The 15666-nt window shown below is 38.4% G+C and overlaps 1 protein-coding gene across 2 annotated transcripts in view; it reads right to left on the reverse strand.

Moving 5' to 3' along the window:
• LOC106079932 (uncharacterized) overlaps positions 1-15666 on the reverse strand; it is a 173944-nt gene that overhangs the window by 79741 nt on the left and 78537 nt on the right. For both annotated transcript variants that reach the window (XM_056006276.1, XM_056006275.1), the window contains exon 3: positions 254-300. The gene's annotated coding sequence lies outside the window, so the exon portion shown is untranslated. The remainder of the gene's footprint in view (positions 1-253; positions 301-15666) is intronic.

Consider the following 15666-nt stretch of genomic DNA (forward strand, 5'->3'; position numbering starts at 1 on the left):
TTTTTTCAGTCAGTGATTCTCAAACAGATTTATAACAGGAATTAACTTTGCATTTTGCTGCTAGGAGCCATCCTATATGCTGTGAGCTTCCCTTAACATACATCTTATCATCTCTCAAAGTGTCATCAAAATCATTTCACTATATTTAGAAACACTTGACTTAATTTGGGCAAAGGTCAAGGATCTAAATCTAGATCTAAATGAGAATCATTGATTCCCGTTAAAAAAAAAACAACAACACACATTAACTTACCAACAGTGTCCCTGTTTAGTTGCTGTCTCTATCAGGTATTTTGTTCTCTGCGAATGAAAAAAGGGGAAAAAATAATTAAAGCAGACACGGCAGACAAAGGGTTTAATTGATTCTTCATTGGCAGACTTTCTTCGACATTTTAAAAGCTTGAAGAGTGGTGTCAGAAATGGGGAGTGCCAAAGAAATGTAGACAAGAAGACTTCATGGAGAATAGGAGAGAACAGAATAAAGGTGAAGGGGGGTGGTGAGTCGATGAGGGGGGAACAATTTAAATATGATAAATAGTAATGGGGAGGAAAAAATAACCCACGATTTTATTAACAATGGGTGTGTGGTTTAGTGTGCCATGAGAGAATAAACAAAAAAGAGTATTATAAAGAAGAGGGCGAGAGACGCTGTGGCAGAGATAACAAGGGGTATGAGAGGAATTATTGAGAGAGAGACTGTGAGTGAGAGAATCAGTGAGAGAGACTGCGAGGGGGGTATGTACATTTCCCATATTTTTAATGAATTGGTGAATCATTAGCTCATCGTAAGATTGCTGTGTCAGTTCAAGTAAACAAAACCCTCCACTTTTTCCTGTCAGCAGTTGTTCTTAGCAGGATATTAAGAGACAGGCCTGCCCATTCTTTTACGTTCTCCAGCCAAATTTTCTTGGGGAAGACCCTTTCTTCGTGCTCCCTTCACTGTACCTTGACTATTGACAGTGACCGACCTAGCTCAGCTTTCATCTCCTCACAGTATTGTGGAGCTTCTCTTTTGTTACCAGCCAGTGTTGTAACAGTAAAAAAAAACTCATTCGCCTTCTTGTTCTGGTATCTGATACCCAGCATTTTTCTATGGCATTTACTCTCAAAAGCTTGGATCCTTCTTTTAGCCTCGGCGTTCAGTGTCCAACTTTCACAACCATCTAGGAACTTGTAGGCCACTTGTGAAGAAAACAGCTTTTAATTTTATTTCCAAGCTGATGGTCCTTTTTGAGTTTTTCACAGTTTGCTCATGACAGCGGATGCCAAGATTAAACGGGGTTCCATCTCTTTTATTGATCCAATGCGCAGATACACTGCTCATTGAACAGACGAACTCCCAATTGGAACTTTGTGTATTAAAATACACTTTTTAAGTACTTAGAAACTTGAAGGTCATCAAGGTTGACTCGGTAATCAGGTAGATCCGATGCGCCTCCACTGCCACCCCCCCCATCCCCCTTACGTATGAGGTGTATAAATTTAATGATGCCCTCGGGAACGGAAGGGAGGGTGAAAGCTGGGGGCGGGAATGGGGTGGGGGGAGGGCTTGCGGCTCGTGGGCGGGGAGTTAAAAGAGGGCGCCGCGGAGAAGTTAATTAACTAATGTCTTCATGAAGCTCTTGAGTCCGTCATCTTAGTTTATGCATTGGCATATGACGAGGGCTTTATTCAAGTCAGGTCGCCGAGTGATGTGTCCGCGAGAAAGGGAAAAAGGAGGGGGTACTGTGGAGAGCCATGTTGTCGGCGCGTGCACGGGGCGCTCCGCGGAGTAATATGATTTAATAGTGCATCTGTTTTTTCTTTTTAATGCGATTTTAAAAAGTATTTCCATGGAGGTTGTAGACGTTTAAAAAAGTCTAGGATATTTTTTGTTAACTTGGTAAGGCCAATGAAAACTTTATGTTGCGGCTAACGGTCTACGAGATAATAATGCGTCCAGGTCAGTCAACACTTTACCATTGACGCCCTGGTTTAGTGGCCCATTTCGTTCGGCCTCCCTTCTATTTAAATACGATTAAACCAAACAGTCAGGACTAAAGCCAAAAATACAAATACATAAATGTAATAAAAAATAAATACTGACAAACTATAAAGTTTTGTTTTTAATTGTATACACTATGGTTGATTAAAATCATTCCAAAGAAAAAAACAACAACAAACAACATATATGGATACAGCTCTATCCAGAGTCCAGATCATGTTAATAATAATAATAATAATAATAATAATAATAATAATCTTTATTGTCCATATGGAAATTTGTCTTACAATTTGTGCATTACACCAAACAAAAAAAAACAAAACATTATATGTATGTAAAGTTGTCGCCCCCCTCCCCCCCCCAATTCAAATCTATGAAGATAGCAATTTTCACAAAGCTTTTATTAAAATCCAAATCTATGAAGTTAGCAATTTTCAGAAAGCTTTTATCAACTTAGTCAGCGCGCTCAGTGTCAATGTTGGAAACCCTGTATTTGTTACAGGATAGTCAGTTCAACTTTTTAATGCTTGCGTCCACACGTACAATTTTAACACATATCAAATCTGATGGATCTCATCTTCTAATGATCCCCTTCACCAGCCACCCTATCCGATAGCCTGTTTTCCAATGGCGAAGAAGCCATCTCAAATTAACGAAATTCAATGAAGGACATTGCACGAATCTGGAACATTCAGATATCTACATTTGCGATCTCTAAGTGAATGCCTTATCCAAATTTGAGAAGCGATGTAAGTTTACAAACTGATAGACGAGTAACATAGTTAAAATTTTTTTTTTAAAGGAAACCTCAGAATTTGCGCTATTCAATTTTAGCTTAATCATCATAGGAATCCTTGCGCCTTAGGCCTCTTTTCTTTGCCTCTTTTTTGGGCTTTATGTGCCTCTTTTGTGGGCTTTCTTTTTTTTTATAATATGTTTTTATTTGTAAGTTATCATAATTCACAAGTATTAAATGATAATCAATTGAAGGACATTGCACGAATCTGGAACATTCAGAGATATACATTTGCGATCTCTAAGTGAATGCCTTATCCAAATTTGAGAAGCGATGTAAGTTCACAAACTGATAGACGAGTAACATAGTTGAGTGTAAAATCTAGTACTACAATTAAAATTTATCACAAAATAAATTATGTGAAATATTATGTTATTAATTATTCCTTTTAAAGTTTTTAAATTGGTATTATTATATTTATAACAAAGACGATTACTAATTTAAAAAAATACATTTTTGGAAACAATAAATAATGTTAAAATGTTAATATTGTAAAGAAGTAATATTCACGTTCATATTTAACTTTTTCATATCTCAGACCATAGATATTATCTGAAACTCGAATATGTGCGGATTGCCTCCCCAAACACAACAAATTAGACGAACCTTACAAAATGAGTATCTTAATGGTGAGCCAGTTTTGATAAGGAAAATAAGGACATCACAAAGATGCTAGGACTCTGGGACGGAACTTACTGAAATTCCGTTAGGAGAGGCGCGGTGGCTGATTGGTAAAGCGCCTTGCTTTACTCAGGGGTCCAGGGTTCGAATCTTGGCGGAGACAGGAATTTTTAGTTTCGGAATCCTTAGGCACCTCTGAGTCTACCCAGGCTAAATGGGTATCTGACATCAGTTGGGGAAAAATAAAGGCGGTTAGTCACAGACTCGCTGTGATGGCCACATGACACCCTCGTTAACCGTGGGCCAAAGAAACAGATGACCTTTACATCCTCTGCCCTATAGACCACAAGGTCTGGGAACGTGACTTTTTGTTTTACTTTCCACCGTTAGGACGAGTACAGTGGCAGTGGGCGGCAGTGGGCGGTAGTGGGCGGCAGTGGCAGAGATATATCAGAATGTCTCCTGCAAGAGAAAGCTTTACTTAGGACGAGTACAAAGGCAGTGGGCTGCAGTGGCAGAGATATATCAGAATGTCTCCTGCAAGAGAAAGCTTTACTTAGGACGAGTACAAAGGCAGTGGGCTGCAGTGGCAGAGATATATCAGAATGTCTCCTGCAAGAGAAAGCTTTAGCATGACAGTAAAGTGTTGTCGCAGAAAACATAGGACCACGAAGATCACCGACCTATGAAATGGAGACAACGTTAAAAGACGTGTTTTTTTAAAGTCAGCATATTATTTTCTAGTACTATCAAAGTCGTGGATGCACCATAATAGGAGCTAAATGGACACAGATCAAAGAGAAACCAAAAATAAATTAAATAAATTATACATTCTAATTACTTGGATTCATTGTCTTTGGAGCAACTTCTATGATAGCTTGGACTTCAAATACAATTGTGCTATTAGAGCATGGAATGGGTTGACTGAGCTAGCCAGGAAAACCAGTGACTTGGCAGAATTTAAGTCATTGGTTAATATGCATGACTAAATGCATGACGCGTAGGACGTAATCATCTTTTTTGAAGTAACGTCTGTAAGATAATTAGCTAATAAAAGGTTATTCATTATGACTTCATTATTGTACGCACCAATAAGCCTACATGTACCTATGCTTCGCAGTACACACGCCATACCTGTTAAATTAGCATTCATACCTGGCAGTACAACCTTGCAGGAAATCCATTCATACAAGGTGCCAAAACCCCTTTCCTGTCCTTCAATTGTCACGACCTCATTTTACTTCAGTTTAATATGTATCAATATATGTACCAGTATTATTGTCTTCGCTCTTTTTGTCTAGTGATGATTCACTCTCTTGTTGCGTGTAATTCACATTGTCTTCATAATTCTTAGAGTACTTTAAGTGTGTATAAATTAAACTAAGCACAACAATGTCACAACATCAATGACCGCATTAGGAATACTCATGAATTCAAACTCTTCAATTAAAACTAATATTTAATGTTTTAAATATGGCTTCGATGGCCACTTTAAAATCATGTAATAAATGTAAAGATTGATTGATGAAATGAATTGATAACTGCAGGCATAATTCATCAATAACATAACTTGATAACATATATGACAAGTGGATAATACAATATATTGATAGAACTAATGAATTTGTTAATATAATAGTAGTAAACAACAAAGATATAATCATAATTAGACCACCACGGCTACTCCCTCCTTCATGCACTAGGCCCAGCGCCGCAGACTGCATTCAGTACCGCTGTCCATGTCATCTGATGCCAATCACTGAATGTCGGTCATCGTCTTGCTAACTGGTCTTCGCCGCCGTCGCTAATATATATTCGGAATGTTACTCTTTGACTCAGACTGTCACAAACTCATGACTGCCATCGACCGACTCAAGATAGTTGCTCCAAAGACTCGGACTGTCACAGACTCGGACTGTCACAGACTCGGACTGTCACAGACTCGGACTGCCACAGACTCGGACTGACACAGACTCGGACTGTCACAGACTCGGACTGCCACAGACTCGGACTGCCACAGACTCGGACTGACACAGACTCGGACTGTCACAGACTCGGACTGTCACAGACTCGGACTGCCACAGACTCGGACTGCTATCTACCGACAACGGACTGTCACTCTACTAAACGAAAAACCAAAATATCGCTAACAACTAGCAAAAGCGCAATCCTATTTATTCATAATCGACTAATATCTAATGTTATAGCTAATAAAAACATTTCATCTTACAAAACATGGATGTACAATCTTACAGTAAATACATCTATACATGGCTGTACAATCTTACAGTAAATACATCTATACATGGCTGTACAATCTCACAGTAAATACATCTATACTATTCTATACATGGCTGTACAATCTTACAATAAATACATCTTTACATAGCTGTACATTGTTACAGTAAATACATCTATACATGGCTGTACATTGTTACAGTAAATACATCTATACATTGCTGTACAATCTCACAATAAATGCATCTATACTATTCCATACATGGCTGTACAATCTTACAGTAAATACTATCCTTGTGTTTGATGCTTTCCAAATATATGTTCTAAAAGCAGGAGTTTCAAAAATGTTAAATTATCTTTTCAATGCAAGGTGATTATTAATATTACGTCGAATAGCCTCAATTAGCGACCACTAATTTTTTTTTTTTTTTTTTTTTTTTTTCCTCTTTTAAAAGGAAACCTCAGAATTTGCGCTATTCAGTTTTAGCTTTATCATCATAGGAATCCTTGGGCTTTATGCCTCTTTCCTTTGCCTCTTTTTTGGGCTTTATATGCCTCTTTTAATTTTTTTTTTTTTTTTTTTTTTTTTAGGCGTGTAAACAGCCCTCCAAAGAAATTTTATTAGCGTAACCAAGGTTTTCTTAGTAATCGTAATCTTTGCTGCCCTTTTTTGCTGATATAATCAGTATTTGCAGTAAAATTTAGTTTTTTTTGTCCTCTGTTGCTTATTTGATATGTAAGAGTATGAAATCTGATATATAGCGTTTACATTTTTTAAAGAATTATGTCCCTCTACGCTGCAACCATTTTAGTGTTGACTGAGACTTGACAGAAAAATCTCTCGTGCATTCTGAGATTCAGAAATGACGTCTTGTGGCATCCCAGGTAAAGAATGCGAAGCCTCAACGAGACTTCCGGTTGGAAACATTCGTTAGTGGAGACGAAAGAAATCAATCGGAAATCAAAACAGTACGGTTGGGGGGGGGGGGAGGTGCCAGATGGAGTCGAGTTCATTGTACAAAGCAGTGATGAAAGAATGCATAGGCAACAATGTAAAAATCAAACGAGACGGGTTCACTCTCGTAGCGGAGATATTTTGAGATGCCTTCGTCTGTCTGTCGCGAACACAGTTTACAAGGAACTTCCTCGTAAGGCGTGTCTAGGTTTAATAACAAAATACACATTACTAGCTGATACCCGTGCTTGGATACGTTGAAATAGTTGGGATATGATTACTATTTTGATCAGAAGACTTTTTTTGTGTAGGACGGCCCACATAAGAACGTCACATCCATACACATACACACACAAACAGATACACTTTCGGCCCGAGAATTTTAGAATAAAATACCTTTTCTTTTATTCCTCCCAAAGCAGAGTCTGATAGGGACACCGTTTCTACAATTCAACCTCATCTTTATAGGTATATACTTTCATTTGTTGTTAAAGCTAAGCTGAATCAAATGCTATTTTCATAGTAGTACTAATCATATTATTTCAAAAGTTGCTTTGATGATTTGATTAATTTCTTTATCAAAGATAAAAAAAGAGGAAGTGCTATAGCATTGCAGTTTTACGGGGAAGCGACCAAGAAGAGATTCAATAACTCATCCAGACATTTAACGGAAAGACAAAGACACTCGCTGTCTGCCGTATAACCGAACATTTGAATACAGTGTGCTATTGTGACGATGAAGGTGTAATTAAGTGCTTCGCTCTTTTGTTTGAGTCATTGCTTAACAACGACAATGCCAGAAGGTTAAGGTTTCAATCTTTAAGATGGGTGTATAACTGTGTTTATTGTGATCCATCTCTCCTCATTTCTCGGTTCCTCCCCCCCTACACCAAGTTGAACGGGACATTGACGTGTCAATTTTTGGCTCTGACAATGTCTGTGTTTGTGAGTACGTGCGTGTTAGCAAGTGTGTTGATATAATATCAAGAATCAGGTTGATATATCAACTTTAAGTTGTACATTTATTAACACACTGACGTCAAATAAGACACGTATAGCTTGTTTTCACTCAAGTATAAGTAAATGTACACAAACGAGATGCTGTTTATATATATATATTTGAATTTCATTATGATATTCTTTCTGAATATATTGAAACCTGCCTTTTTACCTGCTTAAGTGGACCACTTCTGAGGGTACGTGACGTTTTGGCGCCGCCGTTTTGAGGTGGATTCCAAGATGGCGGATGCTTTATCTGTACTCTAGATCTAGTGAATTCGAATGCATTGTCTGCAGGATTTTGGACGCTCTTTGCTTCTGGCTTAGGAGTTTTGATTGCTCCTGGGTTTAGTTGTCAGGGGAGTATATCGATAGAGTTGAATTTTCAAATTGCAGTGTTAATTTTGCGTTCTTCTTCATATTTGTTATTTCTTTCAAGTCGGTCGCGTTCCAATCGCGTCATACTTCCTTTATTGTTTATTTCCTGTTCCTTTTGTTATTGTTGTGCATTCATTCAAAGAATGTCTTATCCGACGTTTTTGATTGAAAAAAAGGACTTAGAGGGTGGTCTTGTCCACCCGAAGGGTACTCTCCTGTTGAAACTATCTGGCAATAACGCCATGAAATCTTCTATTGGGAGCCTTTTAGAGGCTCTCAAGTTGTCAGCTGCTGAAGTAACAGCATTGTATAGGTTCGAAAACCCTTATACATGGTTTTTGGTACCAACAACTGCGAAAGTAAGAGACAGACTTGTTGGTAAGTCTTTCGGTAGTGAGACTTCCTTCAAGGTTGAGATCTTCCCAATAGAGGAAGAAAGGCTGAAAATTACCCTACATTGGGTATCGCCTTCAATTGCGAAAACCAAGATCGTTGAAATCATAGAAACATTTGCAGAGCAAGGATCCAAGGTGGAGGTGACGAAAATAGGTGCTTCGGACAAGTGGGTTTCCTTCATCAAAGCAAAAAAAGATGCACCCATCCCACACTACATCCAGCTACGGTATGAAGGGGACCCAAAAATTTATAAAGTTCTAGTCACCATACCAGGTCGTAGGCAACAATGCTTACATTGTGGACTGGACCAGCATTGGTCAAATCAGTGCCCCACCCGAAAGGCCGGCCCGGCTCGAACTGTGCCTCCCAAGGAGAAACCAGGCCCTCTGAGCTATGCACAGGCGGTCAAAGAAGGTAATCCCAAGGAGAAGGAAATCGAAAAATGGTTGCAGAAGGATGGTTTCACGATGGTAGAGAAGGGAAAAAAAGGAGTCTTCAAAGTGTCGCCAAAGAAGATATCTAAAGTGTCGGATGACGCGGCTTCATCGATGATGGCGGATGCAGCTACTTCATCGGTTGTTGCCAGTACACCAGAGATAGCTGTTGATGCGGAGGTTGAAACCCCCCAGAGTGGCGAAGACTTCAAACTAAAAAAGCGGTTCCGCTCTAAAGAGCATGTTAGGTCCGCTCCTGGGTCTCCGACAAAATTGAAAAGGAAGAGATGCTTATCTGTCTCCTCGTGTGAGGATCTTTTCGCGAGCCCGCGTATTATAAGAGAAGTTGTAAGCCCTCCTAACACGAGTCTTGATGTTAGTGCATTGGACATTCCTGAGACTCCACCCACATTGGTTATAGATGAGGGGGGAACACCAATAATTAACCACTAGAACTGGTTAAATTTACTTTTACACCCAGTCATGACAGACATTACAATCTTATCATTAAATATACGTAGTCTTAGAAACAAGCAAAAATACATTGTTCACCTATCCAGAAAATACAGGCCAGACTTCATTTTCATTCAAGAAACAAATATAGACACACATTATAAATCACGCAAATACACATCCGACATAGGGCTGAAAGAGGGCTGGTTTAGCCTAGGTAACGAGTGTAGAGGGGTAGCTATTTTTCTAGTCTCAGATAGGTTTAAAGTAGTGCATGCATTTAATGACACCAGGGGAAGAATAGTGATCATTAGAGTAGAATCAGGAAATCAAACATTTACACTTGCAAACATCTACGCACCAGCAAAGAGCGCGGAAAAACAGGATTTTTATGAAAATTTAATCGATATACTAAACAATAATTATAGAGAGGATACGCTTATCATAGGGGGGGATTTCAATTACATAACTTCTGCATTAGATAAACAGACTACTTTGGCAGTGGGCCCTCCCTCTCGTAAAACCTTTCCGAATCTTAATTTCTTAGAGGAGATAGAGAGGAATTTTAATTTAGTTGATGCTTACAGGACACTAGAACCTATGGGTCGTGACATCACCATGGTGCATAGGTCATACCCCGTCTCGACGCGCTTAGATAGAGTGTATGCTCCTAATCATTTCTATATAAGTCGGGTGTCACATCTGGAAGAAACACTAGAATACACAGACCACAAAGCGGTGTTAGTTACTTTGGACATAAAAAACAAAGAAAATAAAAGAAAGTCATCCCACTGGAAATTTAACAATTCTCTGTTGGGAATTCCCCTTTTTGTGGAGTTAGTTTCTACTAATCTAAATTCTTACTTACAAGATATACAAGATCCACATTTCGATTTAACACAGACATGGCCACTCCTAAAAGTTCTATCAAGCAGCAAAGCCAGTTAATATCTACATTAGCTCAGGGACGTAGGAGGCAAGAATATGAACAACTCAAATACACATTATTACACACGGATGATGAAATCGTTAAAACAGAAACTCTTTTAAAACTAGAGGAATTAAACAAGTATACTTATAGGGGTGCTGAGATTAGGTGTAAAAATTACTTAAGTAATGAAGGTCCTAGTAAACTATTCCTATCGTTTGAACAGAATGTACAATCAAGTAAAATAATAAGCAACATCATAGATAGTGAGGGGAATAAAGTAGATGATTATGAAGATATTAAGAATATTTTTACAAAACACTTCACTACTATATACAGTGAAGAGCCAGTATATACTGATGCTCAAGATAATTTTCTAAAATTTTGCAACCAGCTGGACAAGACAGATGAAGATCTTTTAGGGAGTGCATTTACGCTAGACGAACTCAGGACTGCCCTGGACTCGACTAAGAACAATAAATCACCCGGTCCAGATGGCTTAACATTTGAACTCTATAAAACCTTCTTCCCCCTGCTTGGTCCTCTCTTACTGCGACTATATAGCGACGCCATTAAACTGGGACATTTTCCTCCAAATTTTAACGAAGCATACATCACACTTTTACCTAAGAAATCTGAAAATAACACTTCACCTAGCGACTATAGGCCCATTTCACTTCTCAACACGGACTATAAACTTCTCACAAAAATGATTTTCCTAAGAATGAAACCACTCATAAACCAACTTATCGGACATGACCAGTACTGTTGTATCCCGGACAGAAACATTGACGGCATGACGCATTTTTTACGGGATTTTATCATGTACAGTAAGGATAAAAACCTCAATGTGTCTCTTTTATCTGTAGATCAAGAAAAAGCCTTTGACCGAGTAAGCCATAGCTTCCTGTTCAAGGTGCTTGAGAAATGTAAAATAAGTTCCCTGTTAATCAGATATATAAAGCTTGTCTATACCAATGCAACAAGTAGATTGATAATTAATCATTCTCTCAGTAGGAGTATCCTCATACAAAGGTCTGTCAGACAGGGCTGTCCCTTATCCCCCTTCTTGTATATCCTTTGCTTGGAACCCTTCTTGGAATCTGTAAGATCTGACCCATCCATTATTGGGATAAATATACCGGGTCGTTCCTTCTCAACCATCAAAGTCAAAGCCTATGCGGATGATACAACCTTTTTTCCATCTTCAGAGCAAGATATTGAGAATATACTAAAGAAATTTACACTTTTCGGAGAAGCTAGTGGTTCAAAAATAAATATAAATAAATCCTCTGTAATGGGACTAGGGAAATGGAAATTCAAAGAGAATTGCGCTTTCAGAATTGTTGATAAAATCAAGATTTGTGGTATTGTCTATACCTGTAATCCTTTGTTCTATTGTAAAGACCAGTGGGAGAATATTTTTGTCAAAGCCTCAAACTTAATTAAACTTTATCAGCACACAGGTTCTACAATATTTGGTAGAGCTGTATTGATAAATAGTTTGGTCATTCCAAAGATTGTCTATTTAGCTAACATTACAGAGCCACCTCCTAAATTCATAAACAAGCTGAACAAGTTAATTAGAAGCTTTATATTTAAAAACACTATTAGGAGCATTAAGCACACTACACTCATTCAAAACAAAGAGGATGGGGGGATAAACTTGCAAGATGTTAAAACAAAAATACAGTCGCTAAGGCTAAAATTTGTAGGTCAAGTAGTTAGGAACCCAACAAACTTTCCCTTGACAATTTACTATTATGGTTTAAGATTAAGTAGTCTTCTTCCAATACACAATGATACTCCTCACTATTTTGGTACAGTCACTCATCCATTTTACAGATCTATTTCAAGAATTTTACCTGGTAATGAACATTTAATACACAACAAAACCAAAGAATCATACACAACACTTAAAAAGCTGTTACAGGAAAGCCTAGTGAATAGGATTAAGTGGGGGAGAGTTCTTGGGGTGACAGAATTCAAGGACACATTCATAAACCTACACAGTAAACATATCCCACCAAAAGCTAGAGAGATTAGTTATAGACTTATCTTTGGGATGACCCCTATGGTTAGAAGACGGGCAAATGACCGTGAATGTATATTATGCCACCTTGAAAATGCTGATAACGAGAGACACATGTATTTTGAATGCCCATTATTCCTTCAAGTTAGAAGTACTGTAATGGACCTATTGGAAGCAAACTGTGGCAATTATGTAAATGTTAACTTGTCTATTATTTTAAACAAGCTGCCAAAACTAAAAAATAAAATGATACATAACTTTAACTTGATTATTGTTTCCGAATACAGGAATCTTGTTTGGGCTAGCTGGCTCAAATGTCTACATAATAATAAGGTGTTTGATCCTAATCACTTGGAATTAACATTTAGAAAAATAATGGACTTTAGGGTAGAGAATTATCTAGTTTGATTTTCATATACCTGTATAATGCTCATGTAGTTTTTCAGAAATAGGGTGTTGGGGGTCAGGGATATCTGATATTGTGTTGATTGTTCTGGAGTAGAGTATACTTGTATCATTTTTCTGTCTTTAGGGGGTTCATTGGTTAGGTAGTATGTCTTTGATATTAAATAATATTTCTATTACTGCTATTATATTTTTAGGTTAATCACTTTTCAATTGTTTATGATTTAATACTTGTGAATTATGATAACTTACAAATAAAAACATAAAAAAAAATAAAAAAAATAAAAAAAAAAAGCCCACAAAAGAGGCAAGATGGCCCATAAAAGAGGCATATAAAGCCCAAAAAAGAGGCAAAGAAAAGAGGCATAAGGCCCAAGGATTCCTATGATGATAAAGCTAAAACTGAATAGCGCAAATTCTGAGGTTTCCTTTAAAAAAAAAAAAAAATAATGATAGCAAAATGAGGCTTGTCTACGAAATTTAATAATCAGCTTGCATTGAAAAGACTAAACATCTTTAAAACGCCAGACTTTAGAAAATAAAAGACATTAATTAGAATGCGACAACACATGTACCGGAAGCTCAAAATTGGAACCAGTGAAATCTGCCCATGTGGAGTATCACCAGAGAATGTCGACCACGTCCTCCAAAACTGCTCTCTCTACCAAGAGGCCCGCATAAGACATTGGCCCAAATTCACCCCAATAGAAAGAAAACTATATGGAGAGCTCCCTGATTTGGAAACCACTGCGCAGTTCATCTCATGTATTGGTCTAGTCATATGAACACTCCAACATAACAATGAGAACGATGGAGAAGAAGACATTAGAAAGCATCCAACACAAGTCGCTCACAGACATCTCCACCTCCGTTAAAACACTGCGCTCCGCGGGCATCAATTCGACATATTGTCGCTTTTCTTTTTCCTGAAGGTTTTTGAAAGAGAAACGCCTCTTCCCTACCTATGGAGATAGTGTCCAATTTTCTTTTTTATCTCAAAACATCACTGTTATTATTAAGGAAATTTGTCTAAGCAGTGCAAGGACTCTAAAACAACAAAGGCAAAGCGACATTACACTTTGTTTTAAAAATCTCTTCATGCTACGGTTACAGAAATATATTTTTCTGATATTGGTAGCCTTGGGATGCTTTGTAAAGAATTGTGTTCTCAGACTTCGAGCTTCTTTCTGCCGATTTAGAAATATTTAGAAATATTGGAGAAATATGAAATGTAAATTAAGCAGTGGCGTAGCTAGGGTGGGGAGAAAATCCCCCCGGACCCCCACTTGAGGGGGCCCCCAAATGAGTGTTTTGTTTTTACATTAAATATTACGCACAATGCAGGGGCCCCCATAGAGGTCAAGCGCCCGGACCCCAAAAGGATGGAAAATTCATAGCTAAGCCCCTGGAATGAAGTTTACAGCACAGTTGTTCTGTAAGACCTGGAGAGGAAAGATTTAATATCTGCAATAGCGAACTCTTGCCTGCCATGGTCAAGGGAAGCGTTAGTTGCTGTTCTTTTCTCAATTTAGCTTCAATGTGCTAAATATGTTTTTGTTTAACAAGCTGTGTCTCTGTGGCCTTGTACGTCTCGAGAGACGATCTTTTCCCTTTGCTACTTCTTGTGTGACTAAAGAGGCCAGTCCTTGATACATGGCTGCGGTCACTGGCTTGGACATCTGTAATCACCAGGCGCTGTTGCATTTTCCCCCTTCTTTCTACTTATGGTGCTTATGCCATTGGTAATCCAGGACCCTTTATGGTTGCTCTCCATGTGGATCTATCCAGATCCAGCGACTCTCTTTTTCCAGATCGATTATACATTCCATCAAGAGATTAAGTTATTTAACTAGGCGTGGTGGCTGAGCGGTAAAGCGCTTGGCTTCTGAGATGGGGGTCCCGGGTTCGAATCCTGGTGAGGACTGGGATTTCTTAATTTCAGGATCTTTGGGCGCCTTTGAGTCCACCCATCTCTAATGGGTACCTGATATTAATTAGGGAAAAGTATAGGCGGCTGGTCGTTGTGCTGGCCACATGACACCCTCGTTAACCGTAGGCCACAGAAACAGATGACCTTTACATTAGAGATGACCAGACAGTGACCCTAGATGAAAGGACCTGATATTTTTTATAATACTGCTCCAAGATTATTGTCAACATGGGAGCTTTCCAGTTTTCTATCACATTGCCCGTGAATGAATAGAACTAGACGCCCTGGACAACATTTTTCTATTTGTATATTCAGAGATGGACACTGGCCAGCGCAACACGAGGGGGAGGGGCAGAGCGGGGTAGATGGTGGCAGCGATAGAGGATTTAAAAAAAAAGGAGTTTATGTAATCGAGTTTGCTTTTACCAAATATAAAACTAAAAGAGCGTATCGATATGTGATTCTGGATGTCTGGATGGAAACATTCGTTATATGGTCTGAATTTATGGATTGCGCAAACAAAAAGATGAGAACCTTGATAGAAGTTCAGGATATAGAGAGGAGGTGGGTGGGGGGGTGGAAGGAGAGACTAACGAAAGAAGAATTGTAAAGACAGAAGACGAACTATTTAAAATGACCGAAAAAAAGTAGCAGGAAGAAAAACAAAACATAGATAGATTATGATAGATAGATAGATAGATAGATAGATAGATAGATAGATAGATAGATAGATAGATAGATAGATAGACAGACAGACAGACAGACAGACAGACAGACAGACAGACAGACAGACAGATAGATAGATAGATAGATAGATAGATAGATAGATAGATAGATAGATAGATAGATAGACAGACAGACAGACAGACAGACAGACAGACAGACAGACAGACAGACAGACAGACAGACAGACAGATAGATAGATAGATAGATAGATAGATAGATAGATAGATAGATAGGCAATAGGCAGGCAGGCAGAGGGACAGAGAGAGAGAGAGAGAGAGAGAGAGAGAAGACAGGTAAAACAAAGTTAATGACGATGACATGTCTGTGACATCCCAGGATGTGTTCTTACCCTTACAACTGATGACACCAGAACCAACGACACATCATTCTG

The sequence above is a fragment of the Biomphalaria glabrata genome, chromosome 12, assembly GCF_947242115.1.
Source record: "Biomphalaria glabrata chromosome 12, xgBioGlab47.1, whole genome shotgun sequence".
NCBI classification, from domain to species: Eukaryota; Metazoa; Mollusca; class Gastropoda; family Planorbidae; genus Biomphalaria; species Biomphalaria glabrata.